This window comes from Python bivittatus, unplaced genomic scaffold (assembly GCF_059951505.1).
Source record: "Python bivittatus isolate LINGU-HERP-01145 unplaced genomic scaffold, Pbiv_v1 ctg000700_np1212, whole genome shotgun sequence".
In the NCBI taxonomy this organism is placed as follows: Eukaryota; Metazoa; Chordata; class Lepidosauria; order Squamata; family Pythonidae; genus Python; species Python bivittatus.
The window spans coordinates 33,064,088-33,078,816 of record NW_028277098.1 but is presented as its reverse complement, the minus strand read 5'-3'; the positions used below and the strand labels follow the sequence as shown (position 1 = coordinate 33,078,816).

The window sequence follows — 14,729 nt, the reverse complement described above, 5'->3', positions numbered from 1 at the left end:
TAACATGTATAAGTTTTAAAACATTAAAATCTGGAAAGCCAAAAGATCTGGTATACCAAATTGAAAGGATAAATCCTCATCTAATTTTCAGCAGTGCACTGTTAATATATCAATGATAATCATCAACATTTTAATTGATCTTATTCTGAAAAAGAGATAAGGTGAAAGACTTCCGATCAATCTGAAGTTGGTTTGTCTGATCCAATTTTATATCGAATAAGGACTATTTATATAGATTATACGGTAGCCAATAATTGTGCAACACTAAAAATTGAATTTGATATTTGTATTTTTTGTTTGCAGTTACACTGTTGTCAGTACTATTGCTTTTTAATAAATAGAAGATTGCTGAAAGAATTATTTATGAAAAACGCAGAACCTTGAAGGGAAACATGATTTATGCATAAAACTAAAAGGAATTAGCACTGGTACTAAGATTTTAATTAAGAAATATTGTAATATAAAGTCTTTTGTCACAAGGTATAAAAGGAAAACTAATATACACACACAGAACAATAGATCAGATTATTATCCCAATATCAATTCACCAGTAAGAATTTTAAGTGCTTTGGAACTAAAATAGAAGATATGTATTATACTTACTGGAAACTAAATTTGTGAGTTTTTGCTGATCAGGCACAAATAAAGCTGGAACTGGGAAAGCAGTCAGAGATTTTTTTTAAAGCAGATTTAAAGCTGTTTTCCACTTTTTCATTAAAAAGATGGGCTAGTGGAAAGTTAAAAGGTATGATATTTCTGTAAAGGGGTCAGTACTTAACAGTATTTAACAAAATATAAAACTGGAATATATTTTGTCCCCTAGGGACAAAGAAAAATAACAGCAAAAAAAAAAGTCAATGAAAACCAATTAAGTTTAATTAAATTCTTTACAAATAAAAGGAACATGATTTTGTTTTAATTGATCCTTTTGGAGAGTGATCAGTTCAACAAGAACATTTTTGAAAGCAGGCTCTGATAGTTTATATGAGGGGTGGAAATATCTAAATAACCAAATAATTATTCTATAAAGCTCAAAACATACCTAAAGATTTTGGGTTCTGTTGTGAAATGCAAGTTTCACAGTCAACTGGTTTAAATGAAAACCAACTAGCACATGAGTTTGAATTAATTGTGTGTGTGACATGATCTGTGTCACATACTAAGTCCAATCCCCTAATCACTCTTATCCTAGATAGAAAGAAGCTTTGTTATTTTGGGAGACTGCAGAGAAAACTCATGAAAGAAAAGGAGCAAAAGAGTGTGCCAAGAGTAGGAAAGCAAGAGAGCTATCAATGTTCTCCTCCAGCCCCCAATTAATTTTCCAGAAAAAACAGAATTTCCAGGCCAATTGAAGCAGAAAGGGAATCAGATTCCACCATACTCTAATCTCTAGAAGAATAGGACAAGGGTTAGATAAGAACTGCACTAATTGCTACTAATTGCTGTGTACTGTGTATGTCAGTTAATATTTGTCACTTTGTAAATTTATGAAAATTAGGCATTCAACTTGAAGCTTTAATTACTAAATCAGGCTAGGCTCCAGAAAATACCTTTTACTGCGTTATAGGGTTTTGATTTGTTTTTTGATAATCACTAATATCATTTGGGAATATAAATCCTCCTCCTGCTAGTATTGTACCAGCACCATCTTGTGGTCTATGGGGGCAAAGCAACAGACATTAGATTTTTTTCCATCTCCATTTATCTGGAAGCTTTTGCTCCACTTTGAAATTGGACAGCTAAGTTATCTTTTCCCTTAATATTGAGTTATTTCATTTTAATATTTAAAATTAAAAGAAGCTTCTACATTAGAATGTTTTCTATTTCTTTTTAATAGCGTTTATTTTTGTTTATCTCCTATGAGATATGTTTATCTCCCAACGGGGGGGAGGGAAGAACTGCTGACACTATTTTATTTATTTTATCTAGTAACTGCCACAAAGGAACATGGGGTGTGGGAGCTCTATCCCTCTCAAATATCAGGGCTGTGGAGAGCATGCCAAGTGAGATGTTCCTTAGCAGGTAAGTGATGGCAGCAAGAACTATGAAGCTGTTACTCCAAGAGCCAGGCCACGATGTGACAACTCAGAGGATTTCTGGCATAACTCTAGTTTGAGACTGCCACCTTTTTACTGCCACAGAGTTGGTAATTACTAAATCTATGTTACAAACTATTGATTTTTTTTATTATTATTTTGTGCCATCAAGTCAGTGCTGACTCTTAGCAACTACAGAGATATATTTTCTCCATGAACAAGCTATTGAACTCTTCATCAAAAAAGTGAAGTACACTTAAACTTTGAAATCAGAATGTCAATAAAATCAGTAAGAATGTTTAATCATGATGCCAGCTAGGCAGAGCCCTTGCAGCAAACATTAGATGAATATTCTTCCATGACACCTGTAGTAATCTTTTCCATTTAATGTTCATTCTAACCAAATGTTTTAAAGATTAAGATTTTACAAGGAGGGAAAAATATATTTTGTTTTACAAAATATGTTTCCTTTGAGGGAGTCTGGGTACAACAATGTATTTTTTTTAATGTATTGTCTTATCTTTCCAATATTTCCAGCTCTACTCCTTCTTTTACCACCTCAATATAGCATCATAAACAAGGAACACTTTTTGCCCAATATTTATTTTTCTGTCTGAATACGTATCCCATAGCTCCTTCTGCATGGTTAGAACACAATCCCTGAAAGTTACTAAACCAGAATCCAGCAATTTTTCCTAACATTATTTGCAAAATATTCTTTTTACGATCTTAGATAAACTATGCATATTCAAGTATATACTCCTGTAATGACTCACTTTACATTTATCTGTTCCTCTCTTCCTCTTTTAAAAAGGTATATTACACACACACACACACCCCAGAAGAATCCAAATTTTGCTAAATTGAAATATTCTTTTATTTTTGGTGAAAACCTGTGTTCTTGCAAGAAAATTCAAGACTGATATAACATATATTACTGGCTTTATTTATATAAATTACTGATATTCAGTAATTTATGACAAGCAACAACGTCTCCAAAATCTGACATTTTACAACATTTTGCATTGTTTTCTAGTATAAGTACCATCTACACAGGGCAGCATAAGCCAATTTTTAAAGTATCAAAAGAACTGCCACAAAATTGGGCACAGAACAGGTTACAGAACTTTTTTTTTTTAAAGATAATATGAAGTGGGGATAAGGAGACTCAGATAAGTAAGCGGAGAAGTTTAATCAATCCTGAATCTGCTTGGTTCCTGATTTTGCAATTATTTTTCAGTTCTCATTTCTAAGAGGACCATTTTTTAAAATGATTTTGCATTTTCAATTAAACAATAATTTATCAGTCATTCTATTTTCAGCTATGCTGGCTACAAAATAAAAAGCAATTTCACGCTCTTTGGGGATTTCAACTATGTGAGTCTCAAAGCAGAAGACAGAGAAGCCAACAGAGTTTGTGACAGCAAGATATGCATAAGACATCAATTCCAAGCAGAAGTGGGGAACAATTCATTCAACAGTCTATAATAAAAGCATTATTCAAGAATTGTACTCAGGCCTCTATATGAAAAGTTCTAAAGACTGAATCAGTGGCTTTCTCTGTTTGCATCTATTCTCCTTTTGAGATACTTTCCAAAGCTTTACATTATTTCCTGTTGATAAGACAAAATGCCAAAGTTTGAAAAAAAAGGACTGTCCAGAAAAGATGTGTAAGCTGAAGCTAGCATCGATTAATAATGTGTAGGCTTTTGAGGAAAATGAAAGAAACTTAATTACCTTTTTTACATGTAGATCAAGCATCCCAAACCTAGTATGTTACAGCAACTAATCAACTTTAAGCAAGGCAATTGCTCCTGATGACTAGGATGATGGTATTTGTAATCCAACACATTTCAGGGGGAGTAGGATGGCTGAAATAAACATATATCCCCAAGGATGTAGTGCATATGAACTGAGAGAGAGTGAGTGAGGTGAGTGTGTGTGAGAGAAAGAGAGAGCATTACCATACACCCACCTGTCTATGATGCAACTATTGTGATTTTCTTATTTAACTCAGTTACTGCCTTGCCCTAAACCAGCTTTCTGGTTAACAAGTTTTCAACTATAATTACAAGAGACAAAAAGTAACTTGTGCAACATAACAAAATGCAGGCAATATCATTAAATGCTTTTTAGTTCCCAGTAGCACCATCAGCTCCATGCAGCCAGTGTTGTTCCCCAGTATTACAGCAGGATAATCAGTGGTAGAAACTGGGGCTTCTTTGTGAAACAAAGCTACAGCTTTATAAAATTGTAAAGCTTAAAATACATGCAGTCTTGTTCTTGTTATTCAGCTATTAGCAGACATATTGAGATAAGCCCAATCCACAACTATTAAAGACAGAAAGCAACCGAAGGTCAAGGAATGAGGCAAACAGACCTTCCACATTACACACTTATTAACCAATATCCAGATAAGCAGGAACCAGCATCAGATAAACAAGAACAATCAAGGAAGAAACAATAACCCAGTCAAGGCTGGTAGGACAAGCTACCACATATTAACAGCTAGCAAACTCCATTCCCCCATGCACTGATGATGTTACCTAGCCTGGTTATGAAACACCAATGGGAAGAGAAGCAAGCTCAGAGAACACCAAGAACCCAATAAAAATCATTAATTAAAGAACTGCCCACAATGGTATCCCATTTACAAAAGTAACTGATCTCCATCTGCACATATCAACCATTCTCTCTTACTCATTTAATATATATAGACATACAAGTATACACAACCACATATGTGCACACACATACATACATTCCACTCCTGCCTCCCAGAAGAAACAGCAAAAAATTTAAAGAATTATAAACAATAAAACGGAATGGAGATGGGGTGAGGAGTACCAGCATTAGGAAGGGAAGAGAAGGGGGGAACAAGGGGAGAGTGCAAGGGTATTGCGAGGGGGGTGGGAGAAGCCTGGCGCAGGCCACGCACAAGTCAGGGGAGTGGGTGCTCAGTGCAGCACGAGCTCAGAAAGGCCAGGGAATGAGGGCACAAGGTACATGTGATCACAGAGAGGCTGAGGAAAGAGGGTGCAGGGCATGTGCATTTGTGTGTGTGATGGCAGGGAGGCCATGGAAAGACAGTGCAGGGTGCGTGCATGAGATTGCAGGGAGGCCAAGGAAAGAGGGTGCGTGGTATGTGTGAGCGAAGGGGGAAAGGAGGGTGCGGTGCATGCCAGCAAAAAAATGCAAGGGGCGGAGACTCACCTCAGTGACTTGCAACCTTCCTTGCCAGCTTCCCATTGACTATGCTTGGGGGAAGCCGGTAGGTAAAGGCACATATGGCAATCATGTGACTATGGGACACTGCAACTGGTTGTAAGTGCAAGCTGGTTGCCAGGCACCCAAATTTTGTTCACATGACTGCAGGGGCACTGCAATAGCTGGAACATCAAGGACTGGTTTTAAGGCCCTTCATTCAGCACTGTTGTAACTTCAAACAGTCAGTAAATGAATGATCGTAACTAAAGGACTGCCTGTACCAAAGTCTTCCAAGTCAGGCCATGCTAGATAGGGTACTAATGTCCAGAACATCTATAAAGTATTAGGCAGGGGAAACAGTGCATTCTATGTTCATGTCCCAATTTTTATTTTCCAACTGACACTCAATTCTAATTGAAAGAGGGATTATTTTGCTATCCTTTTAGTACCTTCTTTAAATAAGATTTTTTTTTAACTTCTACAAAATTCAAATTCATTAAGGAAAGGTGGCTCCTCTGTTCTTACCATGTAAGAAAATAAATACAGGTAGTCCTCATTTAGCGAGTGCCTCGGACATTTACCATTCACAGTTACAATGTTGATGAAAAGATAACTTTGCAACCAATTCTCACATTTAAGACCTTCGCAAGTCTGTAAAGCAAAGGAAAGCTGAAGTAAAATTGTAAGCACAATTGTGGTTTCACTTAGCAACCGCTTCATTTAATGGCTGAGTTGCCAGTCCCAATTGTGGTTGCTAACGAGGACTACCTGTATAGATAATAAGCATGGTGTTCCTCTGTACAGTTATCCGTATTTACGTCTTTTATACTAACCTTACCCTCTAATATATCACATAAGGAAGATAGGGGAAGTGTAAATAGTGGATGCAGAAGGCAGGAAAATAAAAACTAAAGTTATAAATAGTTCCTGCAGAGTTTGGGGACTATACCGACTTAGTTCCTGTAGTATATTGGAACTATATAGCTGTTCTAAAAATATTATAGAAAAAATGAGGTCTTCAATGGCATATAAAGAAAAAAATGAATCACACAATTTTTTTAGAGGCAATTCCAAGGTTGTTGCAAGATAAATAAAAAAATCATGTTTCACTTGATTTCATTAAGGTCAAGAAATAATAGTTTAATATCTTACTTTCCACTGTTTTTCAAATTATAAGGATGCAAGCAAGCATGTTCTTGTTTCTATTTGATGTGCAAAACTTACTAGACTGTAGATATAAGTGATCAATGTAATAAACTTTATATACTAGAAATAACACAAAGAAATAGATATAAAAAAGAAATTCCCATAAAAACACAATTATTTACTAAATAGTCTCAATATCAGCCAAACAAATAAGCTTGGGATATGTAAATGATAATACCTATATTCTCATGCTCAGGAGCTTTCTTTAAAGCATGAAGCACACTATGCATCCTGTTCTGTTGACACTGCTCTTCAAGAAATGTTTAAAAACTAAATGAATTTTCTGTTTCAAAAGCATTTTTGAAGTTTAACATCAACAGGACACAGTAGTATGCCCAAAGTGCAATCACACTCTAATGCCTTTAAAAAGACTTCCTAATGCTGATTTTGTTGACTGAGTTTTGGCTCTTGTGGAGCTTTCAGAGTGCCTTTAATTTTTTATCTGTTTTTCAACCAGGCAACTAATAGATATGCAAGACTCACTAATTTGGGTGTGGAACTGTAGCAGCAGTGCTGATTCTATAGGATAGAACTGGAAGGTCACAAACCTTCCCTCTCAGAAGTCCTCTAGGTTTTACACACCCTGGCTCATCTCTCTCTGCCTGCCTTGATATACCTATTTCATAATTACTGTTACCATCATCTATCTTTCTGGAGGATGCCTTTATCTGGCTGTGCTTCCCCTTAACTTCTGCGTATGAGAAAGACAGGTTCCCTGCAGTTTATAGCTTTACTTGTAAATAAAGAGTATGAAGATAAAATAAATAATGCCACCTCCTGGCCCAAGGAGCTTTGGGAATAACTGAGCGTGACAAACGCAAAACATTTCAGATACAGTTATCAGATTGATTTACTCTAGTGTGCATGCTGGGTACAAAGATCTTATCCTACATTCTTTGAAAAAAATGCTATCTATATCTCGAGAGGTAAAGGATCTCTCCAGCAAACCATTCCTCCTTGATTTTCCTGGCTTTCCCTTGTAAATTGCAAACTTAAATCAGAAGCTTAGGAGAGAAATGTTTCTTTCTTTCAATTTTTACTTAGGTAACTGTTGCCTGAAACAAATGTACTTGTTTTAGTTATTCCTGGATTCCCTCCTCAGATGGTCCCTGAGGATTCCAGCTGCTGTTTGTTCTGTTTGTCTGGAGCATATCTGATGGCAACCCTGAATGAGCCCAATGGGGTGCTTAAAGGGATCCATCTGGTCACATTTAAAATAAAAATGAGGCAGATTCAGAAACTATTTTTATGTTTATAGGAGCTGTTGCTCAGGCTCTATTGTGGTTGGAATTTGTTTTCTTTCTCTGCCTTCTTAGTTTCATCCAATGGCTTTCTCTCCCACTGTAGTGTTATGGGGGGAGGTCAAGGTTGAAGCTTGGCTATTGGTGTAATTTCACAATGGGATGGAATGAGAACTTACGGAGCCCGCTCCCTTGATACCATTGGGGGGGGCTCTTTACTCTTTTCTACATGTGCACATATGGCTGTGCTCTGCTACCCAATCTTTCAATTAAGAGGTGTTTTAGTAGACACATTTCCATCCTGCTTGTGGGGTAAGCTATTTCCTTCTCCATGCCCCTTTGACCTCTTACAGAGGGGACTGGCTGTCTGTTGTAAAGTCCTCTCCCCTACATTATTCTATACAGTGTTATTCGAATTGCCCATGTGCAACCTTTCATCCCTATGTCTGGACCTATCATTTCACTCAATGGATCAAATTCATATTTGTGGTACCAGCTGATAAGATGGTATTATTCTCTAAGATACTTTGGAGCCATGAAGCTGCAAATAGGAGGTTTGATGAGTACTGTGCAAAAGCATGATTTAACCTCCTTGGCACCTGTTTTGGTTGCTGGAGGTATGATGCTACATGGTGTTGCCTGGCCACTTGGCCCCTCCTAAGCCACTGGGGCTCCTCTCTCCAGAAGGGTTCTCATCCTGTCTCTTGCCTTTATTGTTCCAGGACAGATCTCTACCACTTCTGAATGAGCAATTGTGGCGCTGGACTTGATGTCTGTAGTTTTCAGAAGCTTTTTGTTGTCATTTTCAGTGAGTCTCCTCCAGCTCCTGGGGGACAGGGGCAATAGGCCTGACCCTTTATCTCCCAACCAGCTATGAAAAAGTAGACTAAATCCAGAATCAATAGTTGCAAAACTGGATTTTAGGAGCTACTTTATTACTATTAAAAATTCAAGCAAGGTCATTAGAGGAAAGATACAATATAGTATCAACAATGTTATGTTGGTAAGATAGAACTAGCCAATAAAATATTAAGTACCACACCTTCTTGTTAATTAGTGTACTGCAATAAGATTACATTTCAGAAAACTTAACTAAAACAACATAGTTAAATGAGGAAAATGGGACTGTTTGAGTTAGTCTGAGTTTTCATGTACTGAAATTCTACAAAGTGTAAATTTAACATTACGCCTTAATTGTCCATTAAATTAAGTCAAGTTACAAAATGTGTCAAGTGTTCACTAAGTTATTCACAAGTAAGAAAATCTATGCCATGAAGTTATAAATTTGTTTCAGTTCTGGAAAATCTGTATTTATTACCAGCGACATAAATACTCTAGCTATGGAAACCTGTAGCAAAATAATCTCAAGACAAGGACAATAGAAAAAGTGTTGGCTTTTTTTTTTCTTCAATGGTTAATATATCACTGACATCTATATTCATCAGTCATCTCAATGCTCTGTATTGTCTGGTCAGATTTAGGCTGCAATCTAATGTAAAACTTACAAGGAAAAATAAGTAATATTAAAACCATGTGACCTTCTTTCTTACTTAAAATGTTTAAGATTGCAATATTAGTACAAATTTATATTTCTACTAAATCGTACTCAGATTTTTTTAAACAGGTCAGATTCAACAAACAGCAGAAAATAATTAGCACTGTTTCATTTGTGTAATGTAATGTGAAATGTAAAATACTGTAGCTTCTACAACAGTTCATATGTTTCTGCAGTGGACTTAACAAGCAGACTATAGTGAAATTGGCATGAATATTGTACAAGTTATTTCTGGCATGAAAAAAAATACTTCTGTATGAAATACAATTTTTAAAAATGGAATCTTAAACAACAAAATACAATATAATTACTTCCAACATTAGAAAAAGCAAAGACATCACAAAAATATATCCAATTTAGCCATTTCGTCAATTCAAAGGCAAGCTGAGTTATCAAAGTTTCTACAGAGATTTTCTTTAATGAGCAAGACATGTCCTGGCACGTTCTGAATACATGGGAGTATTATGCAACGTATTTCAGTATTTTGTGCATATGTTCTCTGGGATAAAACTAAATATAAATACTGTGCCATATTTACTAGGACTATACTTCAAATTCGAAGGAACTCCAAGGCACATGACAGGAAGTCAGAGCAGAATGTAATGAACCCAAGAGAAGCAGGCATTTCTAACCTGTCTATCCAAGTTAAAAATTCTTTGTTAAGTTATGGTATGAAAAGCAAGGAAAATAAATTCACTAGTTTTAAGGTTCAGAGACAAAATAATAAAAAATACATTATAGGATGACTATCATGCATTGTGCTGGACTTAAAGAATCACAGTCTATCTTGAAGAATACTAGGGTCAATACTGCCAGAAGGACTGGTAAGGGGAAAGTCAAGGTTAAGCATGTAAGAGTAATTTCATCCATCCTTCATTATGCACAGCACCATCTTGTTTCTAATCTATGAGAAGTCAGGACAACAAGGACTGCATAAATATGAGATAGGGCTGGATGCAGTCTCATCCTCCACAGAAAATCTTTGAATGGAGATTTATATTGAAGGTCTACATTGAATGAACAGGTTTAAAAAAGGGCTTGGGGGCATTGCCAGCAGCTGGATTCCAATCACATTTACAATTTAAGAATAGAACAGATAAGCACACTGTAGAAGGTAATAAAGTGTTTTAACAGGACAGGAAGAAACTTTGGAGCAAGAATGAAGCTCCAGGGATCAAGTTAGATCAAACAACATCAAGAGCATCACAGTGTGGGGAAGCGTATTTATAGAACTTAAACACAAATTCCAGAAGGTCATGCAGCCCGGCTAAGTAGAAATATTTCTATACCTTTCAGGTGTGTGGCCTTAAAGTACATACAACACCATTCCATTTGGAGTGGAGTGGCATAGAAAACATCAGTAATAAAAAAAATAATAATAACAAAACATGCACAAAATAAGTCACCAAATAAAACACTGTTTCATTAATATTATTCTATGATGAAAAGTGTGATGTTTAGATAGTCATTAGAAAAACAACTTTTGATATTAAGATTGAATGATACAAAAAACAATATAATGTTATTAAATGTTAAATGTTTCCTACCATTGCAAAATGAATGGAATATGAATGGTTTTTCTTGGATCTGAGGAATTCCAATGTTGTTCCGCTAATCTTATTAGTCATCACTCTTAAAGTCCATGATGCATTCCATGCATTTTATCTGATCATTTTATGTTTCCTTTAATATCGAAACTGTACAGAAAAGATAACAGAATTATGAAAAGTGAGTAAATCGTATAGGTCACTTATAAGTACTTCTTAAATAAACTGCATTGCTTAAATTGAATTCTGAATATTCTCTTAAGTTTATACCATTTCCTTAAAAACAGCCTCGTTAAGATAATTTAATATAAATATATTAAAACTGTCACTTCAAATTCTCTTTTTAAAATACTATTTTATTATCTAGCTAAATACAAACAAAAACAATAAAATACAGTGCTGGTTCTACAACTTAAAAAGTCCTTATGTACACTATAGTTGTTAAACTAAACTAAAATTCCAATTCTCTTAAAATCACAACTGCAATCAGATTTTGTTTAAAGTTACCTTTTGATGTAAAAATAAAAGAATAACCATGGACCTTAAGTATCTTGAAGCTGACAATTATGTTTGGAGTTGGCATTATAAAAATATACAGTGGGGCAAAAAAGTATTTAGTCAGCCACCAATTGTGCAAGTTCTCCCACTTAAAAAGATGAGAGAGGCCTGTAATTTTCATCATAGGTATACCTCAACTATGAGAGACAAAATGGGGGAAAAAATCCAGAAAATCACATTGTCTGATTTTTAAAGAATTTATTTGCAAATCATGGTGGAAAATAAGTATTTGGTCAATATCAAAAGTTCATCTCAATACTTTGTTATATATCCTTTGTTGGCAATGACAGAGGTCAAACGTTTTCTGTAAGTCTTCACAAGGTTTTCACACACTGTTGCTGGTATTTTGGCCCATTCCTCCATGCAGATCTCCTCTAGAGCAGTGATGTTTTGGGGCTGTCGCTGGGCAACACGGACTTTCAACTCCCTCCAAAGGTTTTCCATGGGGTTGAGATCTGGAAACTGGCTAGGCCACTCCAGGACCTTGAAATGCTTCTTACGAAGCCACTCCTTCGTTGCCCGGGCGGTGTGTTTGGGATCATTGTCATGCTGAAAGACCCAGCCACGTTTCATCTTCAGTGCCCTTGCTGATGGAAGGAGGTGTTCACTCAAAATCTCACAATACATGGCCCCATTCATTCTTTCCTTTACATGGATCAGTCGTCCTGGTCCCTTTGCAGAAAAACAGCCCCAAAGCATGATGTTTCCACCCCCATGCTTCACAGTAGGTATGGTGTTCTTTGGATGCAACTCAGCATTCTCTTTCCTCCAAACACGACAAGTTGAGTTTAGACCAAAACGTTCTACTTTGGTTTCATCTGACCATACGACATTCTCCCAATCCTCTTCTGGATCATCCAAATGCTCTCTAGCAAACTTCAGACGGGCCCAGACATGTACTGGCTTAAGCAGGGGACACATCTGGCACTGCAGGATTTGAGTCCCTGGCAGCATAGTGTGTTACTGATGGTAGCCTTTGTTACTTTGGTCCCAGCTCTCTGCAGGTCATTCACTAGGTCCCCCCGTGTGGTTCTGGGATTTTTGCTCACCGTTCTTCTGATCATTTTAACCCCACGGGGTGAGATCTTGCATGGAGCCCCAGATCAAGGGAGATTATCAGTGGTCTTGTATGTCTTCCGTTTTCTAATTATTGCTCCCACAGTTGATTTCTTCACACCAAGTGGCTTGCCTATTGCAGATTCAGTCTTCCCAGCCTGGTACAGGTCTACAATTTTGTTTCTGGTGTCCTTCAACAGCTCTTTGGTCTTGGCCACAGTGGAGTTTGGAGTGTGACTGTTTGAGGTTGTGGACAGGTGTCTTTTATACTGATAACAAGGTCAAACAGGTGCCATTACTACAGGTAACGAGTGGAGGACAGAGGAGCCTCTTAAAGAAGTAGTTACAGGTCTGTGAGAGCCAGACATCTTGCTTGTTTGTAGGTGACCAAATACTTATTTTCCACCATGATTTGCAAATAAATTCTTTAAAAATCAGACAATGTGATTTTCTGGATTTTTTTTCTCATTTTGTCTCTCATAGTTGAGGTATACCTATCATGAAAATTACAGGCCTCTCTCATCTTTTTAAGTGGGAGAACTTGAACAATTGGTGGCTGACTAAATACTTTTTTGCCCCACTGTATATAGCAAGTTCTCTGTTGTATTTAGTATTGTGAACTTCCTAGTGGGCCTAGAGACTAGCAACTGATTACAAATGCTATAATCAAAGCAATAACATCCTATAATTCATTAGGATCTACAAAATTCATAGAGTAATATTTTATTCCTTCCAACTATCTGCAAGGGGTTCAGTTCTCAAATTTTGAATATAATACACATTTTTAGTAAATAATAATGATTTTTTTCAATATCAGCTTATGAGAAGCTCGGGACATATATCACCTGATTTTAAGCATGTTTACACAGCTGAAAATTCCAGTTTGTTAAAAGACACTTGGAAGTATATGAATATAATACAGAACTGCATACAGACTTAACCTTTGTAAATGAACTTACTGCCTATTCACATATGTTACAAAGCAGAAATATACGTCTTGTCTGTAAGAAAATGCACCACAGAATTGTATGTATGCTAAATGACCAACAGTTTTGAATTATGCTCCTTCGTTAAATAAATAACCTACATAGTCCTAAATAGTAAATTTCAACTGTTATAGCAATCTTAAAATGCATAAGGGCCACACTTTTTTCCCTTGATAATTTCAATCATTTTACTCTAGTTGCATTTTTAATTACACACTGTACCCAGACAAAAACACATTTAGATTCCCTTGCTCTGTCACAGAAAAGTATCCCACGCGGCTTAATAATGGTACCTCCACTCTAACTATTCTAAAAAATCCTTGTGACAAAGACAGTTTAATTTTCAATGTCAAATGAACTGTGCACAACTGTGGTTCTGGTAGCTTTGATATCAGATATTTTTGTTGTTTCCCAAGAAAGTATAATGCAAGCAACGTATCTTTTTCAAAAAATACGCTTCCAAATGTTTACAATGCATCAAAAGGAAAGATAATTCTTTCAAGAAGAATACCCTGAGTCAATTTGCAATCCTCCAGATATCTACAACTCCTACTTATCCCAAATCAAAACCAGCAAAATAGTTAGGGAGATGGATATTGCAGTCAACACCACAGAGAAGGCTCTAAGTTGGAAAAGAAGAAGCCATGTTCACACTAATAAATGCAAAAGGATTACAGGCAGTCCTCAGTTAATGACCACTCATTCAGAAACTGTTCGAAGTTACCAGTCCTCAAAATTCCAACTGTCCCAGCACTCCTGCAGTCACACAATTGTGATCTGGGAGCTTGGCAAATGGCTTGCACTTATGACAGCTGCAGAATCCCACGGTCATGTGATCGCCATTTGCAACCTTCCCTGCCAGCTTCCCACAAGCAAAGTCAATGCAGAAGCCAGCAGGGAAGGTCACAAGTTGCTTGGGTAAGTCTCCCCCACTCACACACCCTCCACCAGCCCCCCCGTGCTTGCATCGTGCCAGTTACCCGCAAACCCTCCCCGACCCTTGCTGCACTCACACTGCACTTCCCTGGCCACTTGTGCATTCTCCCTACCACTTGTGCACCCTCCCCTGCCACCCATGCAGTCTTCCTGCCACTCGTGCAACCTTGTACACCCTTCCCTGCCACTCACGTACCCTGCCCCACATAGCAGCACCACCCCAAGCCCCACCGCACCTTCACCACCACCTGCGCACCCTCTCGGTCCTTCTCCCAGCTGGCAGCAGCCACTTGCCTGCCTGCTGGCCTGCTTGCAAGCCACCTTGGACTTGCAACTTCCTGCCGGCTTCCCCATTATCTTTGGTTGTTGGAAGCCGGCAGGAAGTTGCGAGGAGGTGCTTG

The 14,729-nt window shown here is 37.2% G+C and overlaps 1 protein-coding gene across 5 annotated transcripts in view; it reads right to left on the bottom strand.

Annotated features, from left to right (window-relative positions):
- ZZZ3 (zinc finger ZZ-type containing 3) overlaps window positions 1–14,729 on the bottom strand; it is a 90,556-nt gene that overhangs the window by 61,480 nt on the left and 14,347 nt on the right. For 4 of the 5 annotated variants that reach the window (XM_088128400.1, XM_088128398.1, XM_015887321.3 and 1 more), the window contains exon 1: window positions 10,793–10,939. The exons of the other annotated variant lie outside the window; for it this stretch is intronic. The gene's annotated coding sequence lies outside the window, so the exon portion shown is untranslated. Of the gene's footprint in view, window positions 1–10,792; window positions 10,940–14,729 lie in introns of those variants that run through there. 5 annotated transcript variants of the gene reach the window in all.